General features: G+C 35.4%; 1 pseudogene; it reads right to left on the bottom strand.

Moving 5' to 3' along the window:
- Positions 1-200: 200 nt before the first annotated feature.
- Positions 201-25387, bottom strand: part of LOC118832283 — a 102859-nt pseudogene continuing 77672 nt past the window's right edge.

Genomic DNA, 25387 nt, shown 5'->3' with positions numbered 1-25387 from the left:
GTGAAAAGGCAGTGACAGCCCCTGTAGGCACAACAGGAGAAATGATGCCACCAATGGATAGGGAGTAGCTGGGGGGAAGAGGAAGAGTTGGGAACAGAAGCAACACGAGAGTTCCATAGGCTTCCTGGGAATGTCCCTGCTAGAAATATATTAACCATTCAAGGGAAGGTAAGGAAGAGTGGTGATCAGAGGATCTGGCATCACATCCCGTATCCAGTCATGCCTGCCTGCGATGCCCCATAGTTGGTGCCCATTTTCAGCCCAATGACATTCTTGCCCTCCTGCAGTTGGTTATCTGTGAAGTTTTGGAGGTTCTCCTGGGACTTCTTAGGGAACCAGTTAGGATCTCCAGAGAAGAACCCATCTCCCTGAGCCACTGCCAGCCCACCCACATTCATCAGTGTCTACTGCACACAAGCCATATTCTTTCCTTCCCAGTGATCACAGTTTAGAAGATATCAGTGGCATTGATGCTATGGTGCTCTGCCATCTGCAGGAACTAAGAAATCTCTTCCATCTGTTTGAAGCCCATGCTTGAAGCCTGGATCTTCTTTACCGGGCCCTGGCCTTCAGGGTATAGCCCAATGATGAGCTCACACAGCACCATGACATTTTTGAGATAGTTTTGGAAATTCTCTTGCCCAGGTTGGGGCCACCCGACATCTTGGTGACACTGTGTGGTAATCCACTGAATGAGGATCTGCTCCATATCGGCATCATGCTGCTTCTCAATTTTCTGCTAGACCTCCTAGCTCAGTCCATAAGCAGGTCCCCTGTTGGCAATTCTGAAATGGTGATGCAGGTATCTTTACTGTGATGTGGTGGATGGAGAGCAGAGCAGGCAGGGGAATGGCATGCAGTGAGTGGCTCTAGGCTCTTTTTTCAATCATTGCTTCCAGGTAGTCCAATAATTTTCAATTTATCTTTCCTAGATCTCTTCTCCAGGTCAATTGTTTTTCCAATGAGTTATTACACATTGTCTTATATGTTTTTTTTTTCCCATTCTTTTGGTTATGTTTTATAATTTCTTGGTTTCTCACAAAGTCATTAGCTTCCATTTGCTCAATTCTAATTTTTAAGGAATTATTTTCTTCAGTGAGCTTTCATACCTCCTTTATTCATTTGGCCAATTCTACTTTGTAAGGAGGTTTTTTTTTTTCTTCAGTGATTTTTTTGGTGCTTTTTAAAGTGTTATTATTTTCAGTATTTATTTTTTGTGTCTCCCTTACCAAGGATGACTCCTTTTTCATTATTTTCTTGCATGACTCTCATTTCTCTTCCTAATTTTTCCTTTACTTCTCTTACATGATTTTCAAAATCCTTTTTGTGCCCTTACATGGTCTAATATCAATTCATAGTTTTCTTGGAAACTTTGGATATAGGAGTTTTAACAGTGTTATCTCCTCCTGAGTGTGTTTTTTGATCTTGTCACCACAGTAACTTTCTATGGTGAGATTTTTTTTTGTTATTTGCTCATTTTCCCAATCTATTACCTGATTTTTTTAAACTCTTTATTAAATTAGGGCTCTGCTTCCAGGGTGGAAGGTGCACTGTCCCAAGCTTCAGGGGTTTTGTGCAGCTGTTTTCAGACATACTTCTTGGGACTTTTAAGTTTCCAATTCTTCCAAGGTAGTATGATCTAATAAAAGATGTTTACTATTCTCCTGGACTGTGCTCTGGTCTCTGAGTGATCACAAGCAGTCTTTTCTGCCCTGGAACTGTGATGAGGGTCCCTACCCCTCTTTGCTCTGTACTCTGACCAAGATCTGAATATGGGAAAAACTACAAGGTCCTGCCCCCAGTGCCAGAAACGAGACTCCTGTAATCTCCTTCTGACCTCCTTACAGTCTTGGGATGAGAGCTCAGGAAGCAGCTGCTACTGCTACTGATTCGGTGGTTGACAAGGCCTGCTCCTGGTTTGCTGGGGCTCGGTCTGTTCTGATATGGCCTGAGCTTGACTGTGTTCCTCTCTCACCCTGGTACAACAGATCTTCCCTGCCAACCTTCTAGTTGGTCTTTGGCTGGAAAACTGTCTTACTCCATCTTTTCTGCCCCTCTAGAATTTTTTGGAGTTATTATTTAAAGGTATTTGTTGGGGTTTAGGGAAGATCTCAGATAAGTCCCTGCCTTTTCTTTGCCTCTGAAAAGGACATTCTCAGAGGAAACTGTGAAGAGCTCTATAGAATGACACCAAGTAAGCATCAGAGGTGAACTTTTCTACAAGCTCTAGTGAACTAGACTATACTGATCAAGAATTTCACCCTTGTTTTTACTGCCTTTCAGTCTTTGGCCATGCTATTCCTTATAGTTGGAAGTTTCTTTCCCCCATCTTAATCTTTTTTTTCCTTTTTAAAGATTTAATTATTTATTTTATAGAAAAAATCTTTCTTTTCCAATAACCATTAAATTGAACAATAAAAATAGACCTCTCATAATGAATATATGGAGTCCATCAAACCAAATTCCCACATTGGCTATGTCCAAAAATATATTTCTCATTTTGCAATTTAGATGCATACTGCAAGGAAACTGGTGGTATATTTCATCTAAAGTCCTCTGGGATCCCTTGTTTATAATCACATTTAGCAGAGTTTTAAAGTCTTTCAAATTTGTTGGTCTCTCTATAATGTTGGCATTGTATAAATTATTTTCTTAATTCTTTTCACTTTACTCTGTGTCATGACCAAAGGGATGATGGGTTAGTGCAATGTAATGTGCAAAACCATTGGGCATTCTCTAGTATAACTTCCATGTATATCTATCTGCTTTTTCAATGACATAACGTTCAAATCTAAATCAGCAAAACAACACTGTAACAGAGATTTTTCTACAACTGTTTGGGATAGCAAAATGGGGTATGTGGCTCTGCCTGGCCATGAGCTAAAGACTCTCAAACCTTTGACCTTCATTGGCTCTGCAATGTTTTCTGTTTCATCTTTGAGAAGCAAACAACACACTGGAATGAGTGTTGAATTAAAGTCAGAACATTTGGATTATAATCCTGGTTCTGCTACTCACTATCTGTTTGAGCTTGGACAATTCACTTGTTCTCTCTGGGTCTCAATTTTAGCAATTGCAGTCTAATCATGAGCTTCCCTCAGTGAACCTCTCTCTTTCACCACTGAGAGTCTGCCTGTATTCATCCCTCAGTGGTTAACATACTTTCACCATAGAGACAGTTATATGGCTCATTGGATAGAGTGGAAGACCTGGCGTCAACAAGACCTAACTTTAAATACAGTCACTTGGTCACCACCTGGTTGACTCTGGGTAAATCACTTAACCTCTGCCTCAGTTTCCTTAATTATAAAATGGGGATAATAACACCATATACCTCCCAGGTTGTTGTAAGAATCAAATGACACAATATTTTTAAAAGTCCAAAATTCAAAGCCCTTTTAAAACTAGCCCCTTCCGTTCCTTCCAGTCTTCTTCCAATTAACTCCCCAATGCATAGTTTTCAATCCAATAATACTGGCCTCCTAGCTGTCCCACAAGCAAGAGGCTCTATCTCTTGGCTTCAGGAATTTTTTCTTCTATCTCCCATGACTAGAATGCTGTGCTTCCTCCATTCCCACTGCTGACCTCCTTTGCTTCTTTTAAATGCCAACTAAAATCCAACCTCTTATAGAACACTTCCCCAACTGCTCTTAATTCCATTGGTGTGCCTCTGTGAATTATTTCTTATCTACCATGTATATAGCTTGCTTCATATCTATTTGTTAGCATGTTGTTCCTCCCATGAGGTTGTAAGCTCTTTGAAGGCAGGGATTTTCTTGTACCTCCTTTTGTATCCATATGACAATGACTTGAATTAATTGAATGTGCTAAGCCCAGTACCTGACATATAGTATGGACAACATCAGTGCTTTTCCTCTTCCCTTTCCCTTCTATATCTTTCTGCTCTCCCATCCCAATGATTCTGTTCAGTTTTTGATGTATAATACCTCTTCTCCATCACCACCTGCCCCATCCTATCCACTTTCACCCTACCACTACAATATTTCGTTACATATATGCCCACTTCTTCCATATGCCCTCTGGAATACCTGCTCTATAATTAACAACCTTCATTTTCAGCTTACACAGCAGTCTTTCTAACTTTCTTACTCCTTCTATATTCAGCATCTAAGATCCAGCTTCCTCCTGATGTCTACACTTTATTCCCTTGCCTCTTGGGAACTCATACCTCTTGGGAACTAGAGGAAATATCTTGTCTTTTGATTTCTAACCTCAGTCACATCAGAAGACCAGCAAATGTGTTCTTCACTCAGCCTTTTCCAAGGAAAAATTAAGCTCTAACACAAGAAGAATATGTCCTGCTAATAAACATTAGATTACATTCTCAAACTATGGAACATGATCTATTAGAAATAGCTGCTTTTGAGGCCAATTTACTTTCTAGAATCAAGGTTATATGTTTTGGGGGGTAGAATTAAGGATGGATTCAGTAAGTCAAAACATATTAAGAGCTTACCATGTGTCAGGAGCTATGCTAATTTCCAGAGATCAAAAGAAAAGCAAACAGCTCAAGCCCTCAAGGAGTTTACATTCTAATGGGGTGGCAGATAAACATACAAGGATATAAACAAACAAGCACTTACTAGATTCATGTAAGTATAGGGGCATTTATCTTAGATGGGAAATCATTGGCAGCTGTGGAACTTTCAAAAGGCCTTTAGCAGAAGGTCCAATTTGAGCCGAGATTTGTAATAATCCAGAACGTCATAGAGGTTGATGAAAGGAGGGAGAGCATTTCAGATATGATTTTAAGGTATTATGATGGCACAGAGTAAAATAGTGGAGTGTCATGTGCAAAGTATAAGAGAAAGACCACTGTACCTGAATCATAGAATATGTGGAGGATATCAAAAAGTAAGATGAATGAAGAGCTATTAAGGGACTACATTCTGAAATGTTTTAATTGGTAAACCAAGGCCTGATGTTCAATAGTAGGGGAAATTGTGAGCCAATGGAGTTTATGGACTGAAGCATGGGGAATGGGGAAGGGTTGATATGGTTAATGTCGCACTTTTGGAAAATTACTTTGGCAGGTTTTTGGAGTATGTGTTGGAGTGAGGAGAGACTTGAGGCAGAGAAAAGAATCAGATATCTATTACAGAAATCTAGGTGAAAAATTTTGAGGATCTGATCTAATGTTGTAGCACTGAATTCAAAGAAAGGGATCTATATCAGAGATGTTTTGAAGTAGAAATGTCAGGATTTTGAAAGTCATCGGTTACATGATTTGAGACTAGGGAGTTGAGGATGAAGTAGAAGTTGTTAATGTGAGTGACTAGAAGAATGTTAGTTTCCTTGACAGCAACAGGAAAATTTGGAAGAGGGGGAAAGATAGTGAGTTCTGTTTTAGCTGTACAGTTTGAGATTTCCAAATGACAACTGGAGTTGTGGGAATGGAGACCAAGTGAGATTTGGGCTAGATATAAAGATCTAGGAGTTATTTTCTTAAAGTTGATAATTCAACCCATGGGAGCTGGTGAGATGATCAAGTGAAACAGTATTGAAATAAAAGAGAAGATGGTTGAGGACAGTAGTATACAAAATTCTCATCTCTAGTGAATATAGCATATAAGGGGGGGGGGGAATCTGCAGCCTAGAAGCCATATGTAGCTTTCTAGGTCCTTGAGTGCAGCCCTTTGACTGAATCCAAACCTCACAGAACAAATACCCTTAGTAAAAAAGTAAAAAAAGAGTGGCCAGGTAGGTAGGGAAAAACTCAAAGATGTTTAGAGTTGTAAGTGGAAGTCAGTTGTCAATTGCCATGTGGTCATAACCATCAAAGCAGATAGAATCCTAACCTAAGACTGGGAAGGCCCTCAAAGGCCAGCAACTATGGGATTTTTACTTGATACTCAATGGTGTTGAATTTAAATAGGGTAAGTCTCATAGGATCTTAGATATAAAGCTAGAAATGATCTCAGAAGTCACTTAATTCAACCCCTTCATTTTACAGATAAGGAAACTGAGACTAAAGACAATTAAGTGGCCAGTTCAATGGCACACAGTTAAAAAGGGGATGGGGGGGAGGGAATAAGCATTTACACAAGACCTACTATTTGTCATGCATTGTACTGAGCACCTTTTATAAATATTACCATATGCACATAGAACCTCTACTGTACTATCAAGCAAACATGATTTTTGAGCAGAAAGGTGATAGGATTTAAGTCTTGTTCTAAATACAATCTCTTAATACTCAGGCATTATGTCTGTTTATTTTATTTTATATTTTAAAATTTGTTGGTTCAGTACCTAGCATAATATAATGCCTTGGTGAACCCTTAATATTTTTTATGCTGATCTTGATGATGTCTCCTGGAGATATTTCCATTATAGGAAAGGAAATATTTTTCCTTTGTCACTACAGGATGCCAAAGCACATAGGTTCAATTCTGGGGGTTTCAAATTATCTCCATCTAATTGATTTTAGAGTGTTCACCCAAGGCAACCAAAGGAAATAGAGACTTGGCTGTTTGCTGGCAAAATTGAGCTGTGTAGATTATTTCTGTAGGGAAGTGGGAGTATTTTTTTCTACTCATTGAAATTGACAAGATACAGCCCCAGTCACTGGGTAATTGCCAATCTTCCATCTTACTTGGGGCTATAGCAAAGTGACTATTAGTGCTTTTAGATTAGCTTTTCACAATAAAAACATTCCTTGATTTGATCTGTCTACATATACATATATTAATCCACTGGAGCCAATAACCAAACAGCTATTTAGGGAAAAAGAAATCCTTTACAAAATATATTTCTCCATAAACAGTCTGACAAAGCATCAAGATTAACAAAGTGGGAGAGGCCCATAATCTGCTGCCCTATCATATTTTCAAAGGAGTATTTTATGAGTATGTCTGTATAAAGCAAACAGCTAGTTATATAAATTGTGTCCATTCACTAAAAATACATTTATTATCTACTCTAACAATAACCATAGAAATAATTCACATTTCTATAGTGTTTATTAGATTAAATACATTATTTCACTTTGAATTGGTACAGTGCAATAAGCACTGGCTCTGGAATAAGGGCACCTGGTTTAAAATCTACCCTCTGTCACTTGCCTTCTGTACGACCTTGGACAAGTCACTATGCTTGGTCTCAATTTCTTATCTGAAAATGAGAGGACTGGTCTAGATGGCTTCAGAAGTATATTATCCTATGATCCCAAGAAACTCTCAGCTTTCCTGTGATGTATGTAATATAAGCATTTCTATCTCAATTTTTCAGAGGCACAACAAATTTCATTCAACAATTCAATAAATACAAAGGAGACAACATGTAAACAAACATATACAAACTATGTTGTGATATGTACGGAACAATTTAACAGAGAGAGGGCACTCGAATTAAAGAGGGTTGAGGAAGTCTTCCAGTAAAATATCAGATTTTAGTTGGAAGTTGAAGAAAGCTAGAGTGGCAGACAGAGTGGCAGAGGTAGTGTATTCTTGGCATGGCAGAGGGCTTGACAAAATGCTGAGAGCCAAGAGATAAATAGGGCGGTGATATGACCCTATCCAGTGTCAGATTAGAAAACAAACAAAAAAAAAAACACCTTAGCGCTTAGCCATCTATTGGTAAGAATGGTTAAACAAATAATTAACTACTATATAGTATACATCTCCTTCCCTCACAGACACACTTCCAGTGATGGCCCTATTACCGCTCATCCTTCTCTTCCGTGGGGGAACAGCTACACCATATCCCAGAAGTCAATGTACCAGGGCTCCTGTCTCCTCTTCAGTCTTCTAAGGAATTTGTTTTATATTTGAGAATTTTTTTCCTATTGTTTAATTCACATGAAGCTCACTCTGGATGTGAGGGAATCTTATCTCCTTGCAGGAGAAAATACAAAAGGAAAGAAAAAAAAATGTTTTATATCACATTGAAAATTTGACCGCTCACGTACATTCCAATCTGATGTCCCTTTAAATCATAAGTGATATAATCTAATGAGATAATCTTTGTAAAGCACTTACCACAAATGCTTATGTCTCCCTTCCCTTCACATATACTACATTCCAGGCATCAGCTGAACTGCTCACATATGTCTATTTGGATAAGCTATTTCCACACTCAACCTTTACACAATTCTCTACTGCACCCCCAATTCCATAAAAGCCATTTCCTCATCTCTGTCTTTAAATTCTTATCATCCTCCAAGTTCAGCTTAGGTTCTGAACTTTTCTATGAAACTTTCCCTGATTCACTGACTTCAGTATCCTCATTTTTTAATATTCCTAGAGGATTTGAATCACTCACTTTTAGTGCCCTTAATTCTCCATATTTGTTCCCCAGTGTAACACAGGCTTCATGAAGCAAGGAGCTTTCGTATTTTGTCTTGTATCTCCAGTGCCTTGTGCATAGTAAATGATAACAAAATGTTAGTTTAATTGAATGGAATCAAAATGAATTGAATTTTCAAGGATTTCCTTTCTGTTTTCTAGGCCTGAGCAAGATGATAAACAAAATTGTTTTAGACTTTTTATTCAAGTCTATATTGTCTCCTAAGAGGCATGACCATGTATCCAAAAACAGTATCCAAAAGTAATAGGTACTACATATCAAATTCTGTAAGCGTCAGAAAAAGTAGAGAAAGGTAGGAACAGTAGGTGAGAGCTTGCTGACAAAGTTTTTTTTTTCACCTGAAACAAAGAATGAACAGGCCTGCTCTCTTCTGCAGTGTGAGTGTGAGGTAGAGAAAAATGTCTGAGGCAGGATTTGTCGCCTATTCTTCTTAAGTTCAATTCCTGCACTCTCCCCAATATGCCACCAGTTAATTAACATGTACATTCATGAAACCCTTAGAGGGAATCTAGAAATTCCTGCCAAACTGTAGAAATATTTGGTCAAGAAATTCAAGACATGAGGGACACAGTTGGAGTTTTTTTCACTGTTGCTCATCCATAGCAATGAATGCAAAAGGTAATATATATATACATAAATATACATAAATTCTTGTTTTAAAAATTGGTGTCTAAGAATGCATTGGACCATAACTTAAAATTTAATGTTTCTCTCACTTTGCCAGCCTCTAACTGATCACCAGAAGCCTTTAATTTTTCCTGGATTGTGGAAGATAGCATAAAAAAAATCAATGCTAACAAAAATGGAAGGTATTATCTGTCAAATTATCCAATTCTAGGAAGATATTTAAAGGGAAAGACAGCATCTTGTGGCTCTTCTCATATACTGCTGGGTCTTAATCTTTCAGTACTTAGTAGTTGAGCACTGGCTCTTTCTTGATAACTCCTTTTGAGGTTTGAGACACTAGGAGTCTTCTTACCAAGTTGATGACCCAGGCTGATTTTCCTAGGACTTGCTTCCTGAAATATTATACACACCTCCAGAGCATCAAGCACAGTACTATAAACAACCTATTGTCAAGTAGAAGTTGAATACATTTTCAAATAAATCAATGGAACACCATGAGCTGGATCATGAGAAACTCATTTCCTTTCCTCAAGTATCTTTGATATTGTGACGCTTAAATGTATTTCCTTACAAATACATATTTCAGTACATCTGTTTTCCCTTCTGAAAAGGTTAAAGAAAGGAGAGGAGCTGAAAACTCAATTTTATCAAATATAAGATGGCTCTTATAGTTTTGTTTTGCTTTGCTTCGTTTTCACATTCCATGTAAATGAAATTCAGAGGATGTGCCAATGGAGTGAGATATTTGGGAAGAGAAAAGAAATTACCATCCGTTTTGTTGTACAATGAGTCATGTGAATATTGATTTGCTATTGAAATATTACTTTCCATAGACTTTAAGTATGGATCTTGATGCACTGTAAAAGATAGGCTGTATGGAAAAGTTGGATCTGCTAGGCAGGTGTATGCTGGAGCCAGTTCAAACCCACTCCTGAGAGCCAATTTTAAATTTTCTGAATGAGCATTTAAATTAGGAAATTGATAAATGCTGCAAATAAATACTTGGTTTATTATTTGTTAATTAAATGAGAAAATGTTTATAATATCAATTAAATATGTGTGTGTTTTATATATACATTCTCCCCCTAGACTATCAGTTGTTATTTGCAAACAGGACCCTGGGTCTAGGCATCTTTGACATATTCATATTGGAAGGGAGTTGGCAAAATCAGTTTTGTATGCAATCTGTTGACTTGCACAGTTATAATACCTGAAGCTAAAGCTCTAAGCAATACCCCTTTGTGCTAAGAGATACAGGAGACATAGAGAAAGGAACCTTAGATCTCTTTTTTCTATAAGAAAAAATAGCTTCATTCCAGCCATAGAGATCAATCACACCTGCTTCTTGGAAGTTCACGTTTCACCCTCCTCAGACCATATGCTTCATTCCCAAGGACAGAAAAACCACCCCAGTTTCTGCTCCATCATAAAGCCAATGACAGAAAAGCAAGCTTTTGTCCTCTTTTAGAAGGTTGTTCTAGTCACAAGGTCCATTAGAGTTAGCTATTAAAATAACAAGTTGTTTTCCTCAGTCTATAAAAAGCCTGTCACATATTCATTTCATGAAGATTCATCTACCTCATTTTCCTATAGCTATGTGTTTATGAATTAAATTTCTTCCTGGCCTATACTAGAAATTGTGTATGTTGTTGCCCACAGAAATGGAACAGGCTTAATAATATATATTGACCGAATAACTGTCCACATAATACCTATACTTCCTATTCATATGTATGTATGTTTGAGTGGGGAAGAATTTCAATAGAAATAATAAAGTCATGGTTAGTAATTAAAGGTTCCTAACAAGGACTAGTAGAACTTGTATTGGACTAGAGTCTTGCAGATCTAATAAAAGTGATTTTGAACTGACTAGAAAAGAGTAAGGAGAAAACAGCTAATGTATAGCCACAAAGCTACATTTTATAGAGATTATCTATGATATATGAAGAATATTAATTTTGGTACAACCAGAAGATATCAAATAATAAAGGAATTGTTTACTTTTTTTTACTTCCAAATTTCTCCCTCCCTCTCTTCACTACCTCCTCCACCCACTGATAAGGAAAGAAATACAATACTCATACATATGAATTATGCGAAACATTTTCACATAAGCTATATTATCATAGAACATTTTTTCACATGATTATAGGTAGTTTTAATTTCTTCCTCTGAAAACTGTCTGTTCATATCCTTTGATCATTTATCAATTGGGGAATGACTTGCATTCTTATAAATTTTACTTAGTTCTCTATATATTTTAGAAACGAGGATTTTATCAGAAACACTGGCTGTAAAAATCGTTTCTCAGATTTCTGCATTCTTGGTTACATTGCTTTTGTTTGTGGAAAATCTTTTCAATTTAATGTAATTAAAATGATCCATTTTGCATTTCATAATGTTCTCTATCTCTTGTTCAGTCATAAATTCTTCCTTTTTCCATAGATCTGAGAGGTAAACAGTCCCTTGCTCTCCTAATTTGCTTATGGTATCATTCCTTATGTCTAAATCACATATCCATTTTGACCTTATCTTGGTTTAGGATGTAAGAGTTTGGTCTATGCCTAATTTCTGTGATGCTATTTTCCATTTTTCCCACCAATTTGTCAAATAGTGAGTTCTTATCCCAGAAGCTGGAGTCTTTGGGCTTATTAAATAGTAGATTACTATAGCCATTGACTACTGTGTCTTATGTACCTAACCTATCCCACTGATCCACTTTATTTCTTTGCCATTACCAATTACTTTTTTTTTTCTTTTTGCTTTTTTTTTGGCAGGGCAATTGGGGTTAAGTGATTTGCCCAAGGTCACACAGCTAGTACATGTGTCAAGTGTCTGAGGCCGGATTTGAACTCAGGTCCTCCTGACTCCAGGGCCGGTGCTCTACTCACTGCGCCACCTAGCTGCCCCAATTACTGCCATTACCAATTACTTTTAATGATTGCTGCTTTATAATATTGTTTTAGATGCGTTACAGCTAGGCCACCTTCCTTTGCCTGTTTTTTACTAATTCCCTTAATATTCTCGACCTTTTGTTACTCCAGATGAATTTTGTTATTATTTTTTCTAGCTCTATGAAATATTTTTGGTAGTTTGGTATGGCAATGAAGATGTAAATTAAGTAGAATTGTCATTTTATTATATTAGCTCATTCTACTCATGAGCATCCTATTTTTTTTTTTGGTTTAGATCTGACTTTATTAGTGTGAAATGTGTTTTGTAATTGTGTTCATATAGTTCCTGGGTTTGTCTTGGCAGGTAGGCTCCCCAATATTTTACATTGTCTACAATTAATTTAAATGGAATTGCTCTTTCTATGTCTTCCTGCATAGCTTTGTTGGCAATATGTAGAAATGCTGATGATTTATGTGGGTTTATTTTATATTCTGCAACTTTGCTAAAGTTATTGTTTCAAGATTTCAGTTTATTCTGTAGAATTCTTGAAGTATGCCATCATATCATCTATACAGAGTTATAGTCTTTTCATTTATTTTTCTTCTCTTACTGCTAACACTAATATTTCTAGTATAATATTGAATAATAGTGGTGATAATGGGCATCCTTGTTTCACCCCTGAACTTAATGGGAATGCTTCTAGTTTGTCCCCATTATAAATAATGCTTGCTGATCATTTTAGATAGATACTATTTATCATTTTAAGTAAAACTTCATTTATTTCTATGCTTCCTACTGGATGCTGTATTTTGTCAAAAACCTTTTCTGCATCTATTGAAATAATCATATGATTTCTTTTAGTTTTGCGATTGATATGGTCAATTATGCTGACAGTGTACCTAATATTGAACCAGCCCTCCATTCCTGGTATAAATCCTACCTGGTAATAATGTGTTATCCTAGTGATAAATTGCCATAATCTATTTGCTAATATTTTATTTAGATGCTATTTTAAAGATGGGGAAATTGAGGCCATATAGCTAATAAGAATCTGAGGTCAGATTTGAACTCAGATCTTACACCAAGTCAACTTCTCTATCCACAGCACCACCTAGCTACCCCATCAGTAGACAGTAGGGTGAACATGATAGCTAGAGCTGTGTATAGATATCATATGGAATATGGATTCAACTTGTGCTCTTTGACCCCAGATGGAACAATTAGAGGCAATTGATAGGACCTTCAATGGGACAAAACATGTTTGACATAAGGGGCATCTTCCTAAATATTAGAGGTGTGTTAAAGTGAAAATGGGTTGATTCAGGAGGCAGTGGGTCCATCCTCATTGGAGTTCTTCTAGCAAAAACCTGAATCACCACTTGTTGGACATGGTGGGGAAGGAAATAGTTTCCAGGTATAATCTAGATGAGATTTTCACTGAAGTGTCTTCCAATGCTTAAATTCTATGATTTTGAGAAATCCACCCCCCCACACACACATACACCTAATATTACTGCATCAATTTTCATTCTTTCAGTGGTACCTTAATGACTCATAGGCTTATACTCAGGTATATTCTAATTAAGTGTGTTTGTAATAGCCTTGGTTTTTATTGTCAAATCATTCTTTAGTCAGACTTTAAGCTGATGGTTGCTTTTTAATTGCTTGGATTTTTTCTCCTTAAAATTAGCTTTAAATGGCAGAACAGATGGGCTGTGAATCCATCCGTTGGTGCTATATATGTGTTAATATATTTTGGTTCTGGCTGGTGGGGCAGCTTTGACTCTCTCTTCCCCCCTCCCCCCTGCAATTTGGTCATTAAACAGCATTTTTTAAGTTTCTCCAATTCTCTTTATTTTTTCCCCAGGAATCAATAAATAATATTATTTATTTAACTTTTTAATTGTTACTAATATTGGCCAATGTCAGAATCAAACCTGCTACTGGCTTTAATTTACTAGGAATTTAATATACATAAAGTTGTGTATGGCTGATCTTATTAACATCTGAATGTAACCATATTCTTGTGATCCTTTTGATTCTTCCTTTTACCTAGATTTTCACTATTCAGGTCTATCAGAATAAAATATTTTATGACACTGTTACTCCAGCAACCTTCATTTGTATATAGAAATCATAACAAGTTTGTAATAAGAAAATGTGACTTAGAGTCCATTGGGCTCCTTCAGGAAAAATGTTCAATGCATCAATTATTTTTATTTCCTATGAATATGTTAATTATTGTCATTTACATTGAACAGAAACCCCATAATTTATAGTGGAGCTAACACTATATTATCCAGTCTTGTTGTTAATTATGTAAAAAAAAAATAACATGAGTGTCTGGCTGTCATAAATGAAAGCCAGCAACTTAATAAAGAAAATAAATAAGGAGAATAGTAAAAATTGAAGTCATTGTTTGCACAAAAAATTAATTTTAAAACATTTGGATTCAAGCTGCATAAGGATAAATGAAAAAAAATAGTACATACTTAATGACATTATATATGCCCTACTCATCAAAGATGAAAATGCCTACAAGATCAAGAAGATGAGAGAAGATATATTATTAAATAAACTATTATGTATTTTTAAATTCAACACTTTTTAATTGAAATAACATGGCAACTATCCACATGCACTTCTGAATGTTAGCAGCCACATGAGGGTATGGTGGTATCTCATCTGGATCTAATTATGCTTGTCTTATAACAGCAACTTTTCCAAGCATGTTACGATAATAACATGTGAAGTCTTAGCAGTAAAATGTAAACAAATACAGATCGAGGAATATCCATTTTTTTTTTATTGTTGCTTTGTTTTTACATAAAGTACTTTTCACAATGCTGTCTCTGGCTATACTGAAAAAAGTGCCTGCATTGCATTGAATAGGATTTGGTCGGATTGAACTGGATTGGATCAGATTGGATTAGCTGAGAATAGAACAGGATGGATTAGATCATGAATTCTACCTCTACATCTCTCATAAAAGTCCTCTTTTCCCCACTCAAATGCTACCACCCCCTGAGTTAGGGCTTTCATCCCTGCTGCCTTGGAAAGGATAGTCTACTTTTAAACAATAGCTCGTTCACTGAACAGTACTTTCTGGTCTTTCCTATCTCCATTCCATCTCTACACATTCCCTAACCCATAAAATCTGTCATTAGATAGATGGAATTAATCTCACCATCTATATTTTCTTGGGGTTAATAAGAAAATTGATTTTATATCTCAGTCACTTTTTTAAACTCTAAGAAATGAAACACAGGAAGCTTTTCTTAATCCTTCTTAATTATAGTGTCTTCTTTCTGCTTATTATTTCCTATTTATCCTGTATATACATACATAGATACCTACGTGTGTGTGTGTGTGTGTGTGTGTGTGTGTGTAGTACATAGTTGTTTGTATGTTATCTCCCCATTGGATTTTAAGCTTCTTGAGAGTAGGCTTTCTTTCTATTTCCAACACTTTGTTAGTGTCTGAGACATAGCTGACCCTTAATAAAAGTTCATTGACTGAATGACTAGAGAAATTGATGTCAATTCATATGTTTTCACAAGCACTGTTATCAGCATTGTCATCATCACCATCATGTTTGTTGTCATAATCAACACCCTTTACATCATCATTATTATCTTCGAAATCAAGGATGCTTAAACGTTTTTTTTTTCCATAAACACCTTTGGCAATTTGATGAAATCTGTAAATACTTTCTCAGAATAAGATTTTTAGATGCAATAAATAAAATACAGGTTGTTCCTAAAGTCTGGACACATAGGCAAAAGTGCATATTTTCAAGAAATGAAATGAATGAAATTTTCAACATTTTATTTAATTGGAATATTAACAAATAACATCTTCAATATAATTTCACCATTCATGATGCAAATGTTGCAAGATTCATATGAACTAAATGCAACAACTCCACATTGCCATCAACTGCCTGTATGTCCAGACTTTAGGAACACCCTGTACATTGGATTATAAAGGAAATTAATTGCATAGAAATAAATATTTAATTGTTTTCCCATCCACATCCACAGATCCCCTGAATTCTATTGCCAGTCCTCATGGACTTCAAGTTTGAATATCTTCTCTCCAGTATGATCAAAGATTCTTGGGCACTATTCTAGATACTTGTACGGTTTTTCTCAGGCAGTCACAACTTCTATCATTTATGTAAATTCCAAGAAGTCTAATCATAATCTCACCAAAATAATCCCCATAGAGCAAATATTTAAACACTTAATTGTTCAAAAATGAAGTTGGTTTCCTATTGAATTTAAGAGAAAGTGTGAAGCCCATAGTTTGTCCTATAATGCTCTTCAAAATCTGACTAAAATCTACCTTTTTTACACATGATCATTTTATATATTTTTCCCTACACTCTGTATGTACCAGCAACCTGGCTTATTACTACCTAATCTCAGTATTCCAAGTGTCATATTTCTGAGTTTGTACATATTTTTCTTTTCATCTCCATCTCTTAGAATCAATAGCTTCCTCCCTCCCTTCCTTCCTGAGGCCCCTCCTATGGGAAGTTTTATGTGATTACCTCAGTTGTCACCATTTCCTCCAACCAGAAAATATCATCTACACATTTTTCTTTGTACATGTTGCATCCTATCAATGGAATGCAAACTCTTCAATGCCAGGGAGCATTTATTATTTTCCTTTTCTTGTTGGTTGTTGTTTTTTTAAGCTATGTATTTGTTTTAACTTTTTTTTTCCAAAGGATAACATAATGTTTTTCATATAGTAGGTGCTAAGTAAATGCTTGCTGAATTGGATTGAATTGAAAAAGATTTTACCAGGAATGTATGATTAGTTGTTTTTTTTAAACAAACTTTATTTTCTGTTCCATAAATTTTTATATTTTTATATTAAATAATAAAATATATCTCTCCTCATTCTTTTTATATTCAGCACCAATAGTGACCTAACGAGACTAAGAGATAGCTAGACAGCACTATGTACTTTGTTGATTCATTAATTGATTTATTCCCTTTAGTACTCTGTTTTATGGTAATTGCTTCTCTCCACCACCCCTCCAATCCTTCCTTGGTGCTTTCAGTCTTTTAAAAATAGTGTCTATGGAGGCAAAAATGCTTTCACTCATATGAGTAAGTATGATTGACACTAAAAATCCAGTAAGATGACCATTTTCTGTTTTAAGGTGTTTTTTTCTTGCTTTTTTCCATAAATAATAAGTATTTGGCAGGGCAGGAATGGACATTCAGTTCCTTAAATTTTAACAACATAATTTAAAAAAAAAACACATCATTCAGCAATAACCCAATTTATAGCTCCCTGACTATAGTCAGATAATTATTTTCTATCAATAGCTACTTGAAGAATTACAGCTTTTCCTGGAGTAATGAGGCCATCCAATGATGAGTCAAAAAAAATCAAAGGATTTGGAGAGTTCTTCATATCTCCACAGGGAAGAGAAAACATTCTGGCAGTAAGATATATTTTCCCATAACCCACAAGGAGGCACAGTATGATGTGTCCAGGCCCCATTGAATCTTCAGCTGCAGACACAAAACCCTTCAGATGGAGATGAATGGTCGAGCCTGATTTCAAAAGAGAAAACATTGATTATTGAACAGATGGATTCTGATTTTTTTTGAAATTGCAGATAAATTTGTTTTGTTTCTCCCAGTGGAGATTTTTGAGTATTTAATTAAAGGGCTCATTGCCCCATCATTAAATTCAAAGAAGCATATCTAATGCGAACACTTAAATGTAATGTCACTCATTAGTCTTTAATGAAGAGAAACTTATTCTTTCTCTAAAGAAACAGCTGTAAAAATAGTATCCATCACCTACAAAATTATATATTCCAAAGATTATTAATGTGCGTTTAATGGATTTAAAATATGTCTTTGCAATGTGTACTGAGTGTTTTTCTCTCTCTGACTTCATCTGGAAAAGAGGTTAATTAAAAGTGGAGAACCCCTGGAATTGGTACCCTACGGGATGCTAATCACAAGCAAAAGAATAATTCTCTCAAATATCAGTGACAGACCTAACAGGAAGCTACTTGGCTTTCTATACCACAAAGTTCACTTTTCTGTTTTTCACTTAATGGTAGTTTTCATTCTGCTGTAACTATTCAATTTGATATCAAAGAAATTAAATACATCTCCCCACTTTTGTTCTAGCCTGTGTCCACAGGAAAATTGTTTTTATATTTCAGCTATTCTAGACTTTACAGTATCAACATTGTCATTGTAGCTGCAGTCATCATTGTCATGACGTCTTTGACAATCACCAAAATAACTCATTAGAAACTTATTAAGTCCTAGTAAGTATTGTTTGAGAAAGGTGTAGGAAGCAATTAAGGCAAACACAATTCCTGCCAGTTTGTGCTAATTCAAAGAAATGGAATCATCATTTCATTTTCACACTACACATGAAGCGAATAGTGTTATATTGTTCTGTCTACTCAACATAAAAAACCAACCAAATTTTCATGATCTCTTGATTTTTTGCAGCATTTCTAAGTGTCCAAGCAACTGAGTACATGGCAATATACAACCTATTTAGTTTGGACTGTGTTTTGCAATTTTCAACTTTCTGACCTATGTGATATGGTAGGAGTGACATAGAATGTGGGATAAGAGAAAAATTGCTGGACTGCTTGTGGAGGAGATTTTGATTCAAGTCCTGCCTCTGACATATTTGAGCAATACAATCATAAAAATGTCACAAACTCTAAGATCCTCAGGTTTTTTATCTGAAAATTTTCTTCCCAGTATGTATTTGTATCAGTGTCAGGAGCTGCCAATATGGAAACACTCTACTAATGATGCAAATGAGTAATTTGCCTATAACTTTATATATTATGGAACTGTCTGAGATACTGACACAAACACAGATACACACACCTGTATATGTATATACATGTATACATATATACATGTAATATTCAATTTATTTAATCAAACATTAAGTACTCAATACATGAAATGAACTTGCTGGACATTTGTTACACAAAACCAAACATGAAGTAGTCCTTGCCTTCAAAGACATTCTTTTAAGGGTATGTAACATATCTACTGACAAGGATAATTTATTTTAGATAATCTCATAAAAATAAAATTTGCCTCTTGGTGATGAAATTTTTCAGTCATGTCAATTCAATATGAGCATCTCCCAAATTTATAATCTTCATTTATAATCTTCAGTCAGGTCACTTGCACTGGTCCATCTATACATTTGTGTTCTCTTTGATACAAATACTCTCTTCACTAGTACAGATCACAATTGATCTACACCTTTCCAACTCATGTTATATTTTTCTTTGTCATCACACAGACACTCCACAGAGCTCCAGTCATCATGTTGTGGGGAGGAGGGAAGGGGTTCTTCTTGATTTGTTGACAATGATTGGAAACCAACGAAGCTAATGAGATAGAAGCTCCCAGGTTGTACACCATTCTTGCTACATGAACTCTACCTAACTGGCCCACATGTTTTGGTCTGTCACATAATCACTTATACCACATATTCTGTACAGTTTTCCCCTCACAGTGATAAAATCCAGGATCTTCAACAAATTGAAATATATATAATTAAACATAATTCAGATGAGATAGAATCATTTTTCTAGAAGCCTACTAAGATTAAAATAATATATTAATAAAATCAGTAAAGAAAAAATCCAAGACTAATAATACTTTAAACAACTGTTCTCTAGTGATTTAGAACCTTAAAGATGATACTCAATTGAAATATCTTAGAGAACCCTTATCAGTAAGATATCATCCCATAAGACATCGGTAATTTTCTTCATGTTGGACCTGTGACTCATTATTGCAGATCTAACTAGAATACTTTTTTCTTCTTTAGTCTCTGATTCACTGCATAAGCTTATCAGTTATACTTTGAGGGCTTTATCTTGCTTTCTAGTTAAAATACACAAAAAGTCTTAAGATTTAGATGTGAGCACCCTGCAATCTGAACTGTTTTGTTTTCTATTAATCTATGTTTACTTTGATCTTGCTCAGATTTATTGAGTCAAATGGAAGTCGAGAACAGAGGAAGAAAGAAGGTATCATCTCATATCAAAACAGTTACTCTTTGAACTCACTTCTGAGGGTAATAACATTTTGCGGGGAGGTATTGAAGTCCCTACATGGCCCACTATCATTCTACAAGGAGTCAGGAATTATAGAACTTTAACTTTCTTGAAAATTCATCTGTCCCAGTTTCATTGTGACTGCATAACAGCCCCACTAGCAGCTGGGTAAATGAGCTATTCAAATTCATATTTACTTATGCATAGACAGAGAACAGGTAGCTAGAATAGAGACTGTGGGTGGCATTACAAAAACAGGAACTAATCTCAAGATTGCATTATTACTCATGATCACCTATTTTTCTAAGCATCATTTTTATGCTAATTACCAAGAGTATTGAGTTCTCACACTGAGGACACCCAGTTCATTTGGGGCAGGCTTCTGCTTGTAGGGAGAGGAAAAAGAGAAAAAAATAACAATCCTATCTATTCACCATTGCATAAACAAATACTTATTTCTAAAGTTTCCAAATTTATTTCAGAAACACTCACCTAATTCTGCCATCCAGTGTAGGGTAGACTCAAACAAGTATTTGGCATGAAAGAAATGTATTCTTTGACCCTTTTGAGTGAGGTATCATCTTTTTTTTTTAATTGCAAACTGTTAATAGTGAAAGGTGTCATAGTACTCACCAACAGTAGAGTAACTTGACTTGCTTGGATAATTTGGTTCAAAGTTGCCATTTTTACTTATCTCATTCATTTCCACAATTCTTGGTATTTCTTAGATGCAAAAGGTTGGTGACAGGACACAGGCTTTATAACAAATTTTACCAAGGAAAATAAGTTTTCCCACTTCTGAAATCTATAGCTCAGGTCACTTCCTACTTGAGATCTTTCTAGAATCACTAAGTCATTAGCATCCTTTCCTCCTTGAACTTACTTTGTATAATTTTGGTTAAGCTTTGTAATAAGAAAAAAGGTTGGAGGAAAAGATACCACCACCAATAATAAAAATTCCAAGACAAAGTTTAAACTATAGAAATGAATTGCCAGATGACTAGATCTAAAATCTAGTCATAGAATCTAGAATATAATCTAGAATCTAGTTATAGAAACTACTTCTGCAAGCAAACAGAACAATTTACTCCATTTGACAAGAAGAATGATCTAGAATCTAGAACAGCTTCAGTTTAGAATAAACACTAATTTGTAAATCTTGCAGAAAAGGATGTAGAAAATTATGAGCAGCATTTCTTAATAAAACAGAAAGAAGCTGTGGAAGAACCAACAAGTTGAAAGAAAGCTTGGCAGGAGGTAAGTTTACATAAGGTACCCCTAAGTATATCTAAGGATAAAATTGAAGACTAACAAGAAACACAAAGAAAAGTGGAGGAGAAAGTCTGTATAAAGATTTTTATCTCTTTTCACCAAGATGTACAATGATGATGTCACATTTGGTTTTAATATCACAGTCAAGGATGACCATCTTGAGGAATAGAAATATCTCTAAACAAAACGAAGATAGGAAACACAGCTAGACTAGAGCAGAGAAAGTCCATGCTGGAGGGTATATAGCTTTGTGGGTATCAAGAGATTAATTCTAAAGATATCTGAAAAAAGAGAATTAAAAAAAATGATATGAAGGAAAAATGGGAATTGATGATTACCCCAAAAAAGCAACCTAATCAATGTGAATGGTCAAGAACCTATATACCTGTATTCCTATCTATGTAAAAAATGAGAACTATACAAAGATTTAGAAAGTGTCTTTGATGACGACTTTAGATGGGAAGAAAGAGGCTCCCACAAATTGTATTTTAAAGCAATCCATATATCTTTTTATTTTACTTTACATTCTTTTTTTTATTTTGAGTTCCAAATAACCTCCCTCCCTCCAGCTCCTACCTGACTCATTGAGAAAGCAAGCAATATATACATGTGAATAGACTATATATGTTTAAAATCACACAATTTACTGGTAGGTGCAGAGAATGAAACATTGAACTGTGTTTATTATTTGTTGGCTATAAAGATATTATTTGGTAGAGTAAAATTATGCCTTAAAATTTCTCTTCAAATACAGTGACTCCCATGTGCGTGCACACACACACATACACACACACACACACACACTATTCCCAGAATAAGAGAGAAAGAGAAAAAGAAAGAGAGAGAGAGAGAGAGAGAGAGAGAGAGAGAGAGAGATGTGTATATGCTTGTTTGTTAGACTGATCATTCAAGTAGAAAGATTTAAGATCACCTTAATTATTCAATTGGGAGAAGACCCAGCACAGCATCTAAATGAAAGCAGGATTTCCTGTATCAATAACAAGGTTCTCAAGAGTTTTTTTTGGTTTTCAGATGATATTGTCCTCTCTGGAATATTACAGAAACTATGAAATAGAACCATAATCATTCTAAATATTTTGGTCTAACTCTGCAAACAAGAAAAACTAAGTATTGGAAGAATAACTATATATATAGCTGAAAAGATGACTTTGAAAAGCTATCTATATCTATATTGACATTGATTTCTATCTATATGATATGCATATAAACAATGCACATATAATATGTGTAATTTGGACAAACACTATAAATGAACAATGACTTGGACCTAGAATTATACACAAGGAGGGAAATGGACTAGATTGTTTTTGGAAAAAAAATAAAAAAATATATCAGTTACTCAAGACTTCTTCCTGAAAGGGGAGGAGGTAGGACATGTTTCAATAATAATTTGTTTTTCAAACATATGTTAAGACCATGAGTCACACATCACTGACGTGGAGGATAATCCAAGGAACTCATGGTAGCTGTATTCAAGCTGCAATATATTGAAAACAGGGTGTTACAAAGGAGAAACCATGTGAAGGATTTCATTAAGGAAAAAAAGAACATGATTGATAAAGAAGACGATGAGAGCAAGAAATGAGCAATGGTTAGCACATGCGCCCCATTGTTTTTCTCTGGATATCAAGGGAAAATGAGAAAAAAAAACTTTAGCACATTGAATTGATACTTTTTGATAAACTTATGGGAGAATGTGGCCAAGAGTCCAAGAGTTTCTTAAGGTGGGCGGGGGGGGGGATGGGTTGTAATTTGCATTGATTTAGGTAATACTAAAAACAAAGGGAAGATAATAAACATTTATGTAGTGTCCACTATGTGAGAGGGATTATGCTGTGGGGTTTTTTTTTGATTAATATTATCTCACTACATTTTCAAAACAAGCCTGGGAAGAAGATACTGTTATTCCCATTTCATTCTTGAGGAAGCTAAGGTAAACAAAAGTTGAGTGATTTTATCCAGGGTCACATAGCTTGTAAGTGTTGAAGGTTAGATTTGAACGCAGATCTTTCTGACTCCAGGCCCAGTGCTCTCTCCACTGAACAACCAGCTGCCAATGCATTAAGAGTTCATTTGGAATATTTTATTATATTGCAATTAATTAGCTGGTTGCATGTTGTGTCCCTTCATTTAGCATGTAAACTACTTCAGGAATGGGATAATTTCATCTTTCTATTTAATTCCTTTAAAATTTAATATTAATTAACAATTAATAACAATTAACACTAATATGTTATCAGCATTGTTATATGTTAATATCAAAATATAATAATAGTAATATAATATTTAATGATAATACTTTAATTCCTTCCTAACACAGTGCCTTGAACATAGACACCAAGTGATTTAACTGATCAATTTGCAAAATGTGGATTGAAAATACACAATATGCAAAGCAGTGTGTTAGGTGCTATTCCTAATTGCTGTCAATGTTAAGTTGTTTTAGTCATGACCAACTATTTATAACCCCATTTGGGGTTTTTCTTTCAAAGATACTGAAGTAGTTTTCTACTACCTTCTCCAGCCCATTTTATATATGAGAAAACTGAGGCAAACATGGCTAAAGACTTGCCCAGCATCGTACTGTTAGTAAGCATCTGAGGCCACATTTGAACTCAGGTCTTTCTGACTCCAGGTCCAATGCTCTATCCTCTGTATCACCTCATTTTTTCTAATACAATAAAGCAATAGAAATGGCTCTTTTCATTTAAGGAGCCAGAAATTTGACTGAAGATGTGAGATCTGTGCACACAAAAGTTTAACAACAGAACAAGGAAGAATAAGACGCTTGACACATCTATGGAGCATAGTGGAGAGAGTGCTATTCTGGAAGTCACATGGCCTGGGTCCCAGTCCTGGATTCACTATCTACTTGTTTTGGGAGCATGAGATTTAAGGTGGGCTGTGAATGGGTGGAGAGAAATGTGCTATGGCAGAAAAAAGGGAACAGTATGGCAAAAAAAGGAAGACCAGGTAATCATTTACAAAGTACATGAAGAGGAAAGGAGGGTCACTAAACAGGCCAATTTCATTATGATAAAGAATTCAAGTTCTGTGAGGGAGATTGGCAGCATTGTGGTAATAAAGAGAAATGTGTTCAACTTATGACTGTACTAAAGTTCAAGGAATTTGTCTTAGGTAGATATGACATATCCAAAGTCAAACATAAAATAAACTAGGATCTGTTGGAGAAAAAAAGAAAGACTAGATAGGATATAGTGCTCTGGGAGCATATGAGAAGGAAGAGAACATGAGCAGCTGAGGTTATCGGAGAAAGCTGTATCAGGTGGTAATCATATCAACTCTCAAAGGAAGATAAGGAATTTGATGGACATAGATGAGGAAGGAGTACATTCCTGGAAAGTAGATAAACCTAGGGAGGTAAGTTAGTGGTAGATATTAGGCTGCCTTCGCTGACAAGCTAAGGAGTTTGTATTTTGTTTTAGACAAAATAGGGAAATGCTGAATATTTTTGAGCATGAGATGAGAGTGAAAGGGAAGTGCTGAAACTTAGAAAGAACATTTTGGTTGTTACATAGAGAATTGATTAGAAATGGGAGACACTAGAAGAAAAATGACAAGTTAGGAGGTTATTTCAATGATCCCAATGATCTCCTTGTATACTAATTATTTATCATGAATATTGTCCTGATTATTTTATGTGCTTATAAGTCATGGGATATTGTGATCTTAATCAGTAGAGGAAATAAGAAATATTTATCCATCACTTGTTGTGTCAGGCACTGTGCTAAACACTGATCACACTTGCAGGGGAACCAAAGAAACTGGAACATGCCTGATGGATATAAGTAGGCTGTAGTGTATTACCAATTGTACCTTTAGTTCAAAAATGTCTTAAAAGACAACATCTATAAAGATGTGTTGACTAAATCACTTCAGTCCTAATTTGAAGGTTTGAAACAGTCTGAGGTGGTCCAGTATTGGAAGAAGGGCAAGTAATAGGAGAACAGGCTGAGCTCTCTGTTTTGCTAACTGTGAAATACTGAAAGTCCTATAAAAAGATTCCAGCATATGGAAGAGAAATTCTATGGAGGATTATTTGAAGGATATGAAAAAGAATCTCATAGAAAGATCACAGAGAAAGATTTTGATCTTTACTCAGTAGGTAATGCCTACATTAATAATGTCATGAATCCA

This window comes from Trichosurus vulpecula, chromosome 9 (genome assembly GCF_011100635.1).
Source record: "Trichosurus vulpecula isolate mTriVul1 chromosome 9, mTriVul1.pri, whole genome shotgun sequence".
NCBI classification, from domain to species: Eukaryota; Metazoa; Chordata; class Mammalia; order Diprotodontia; family Phalangeridae; genus Trichosurus; species Trichosurus vulpecula.
The sequence above is the reverse complement of the archived record's forward strand: the minus strand, read 5'-3'. Positions and strand labels throughout refer to the sequence as shown.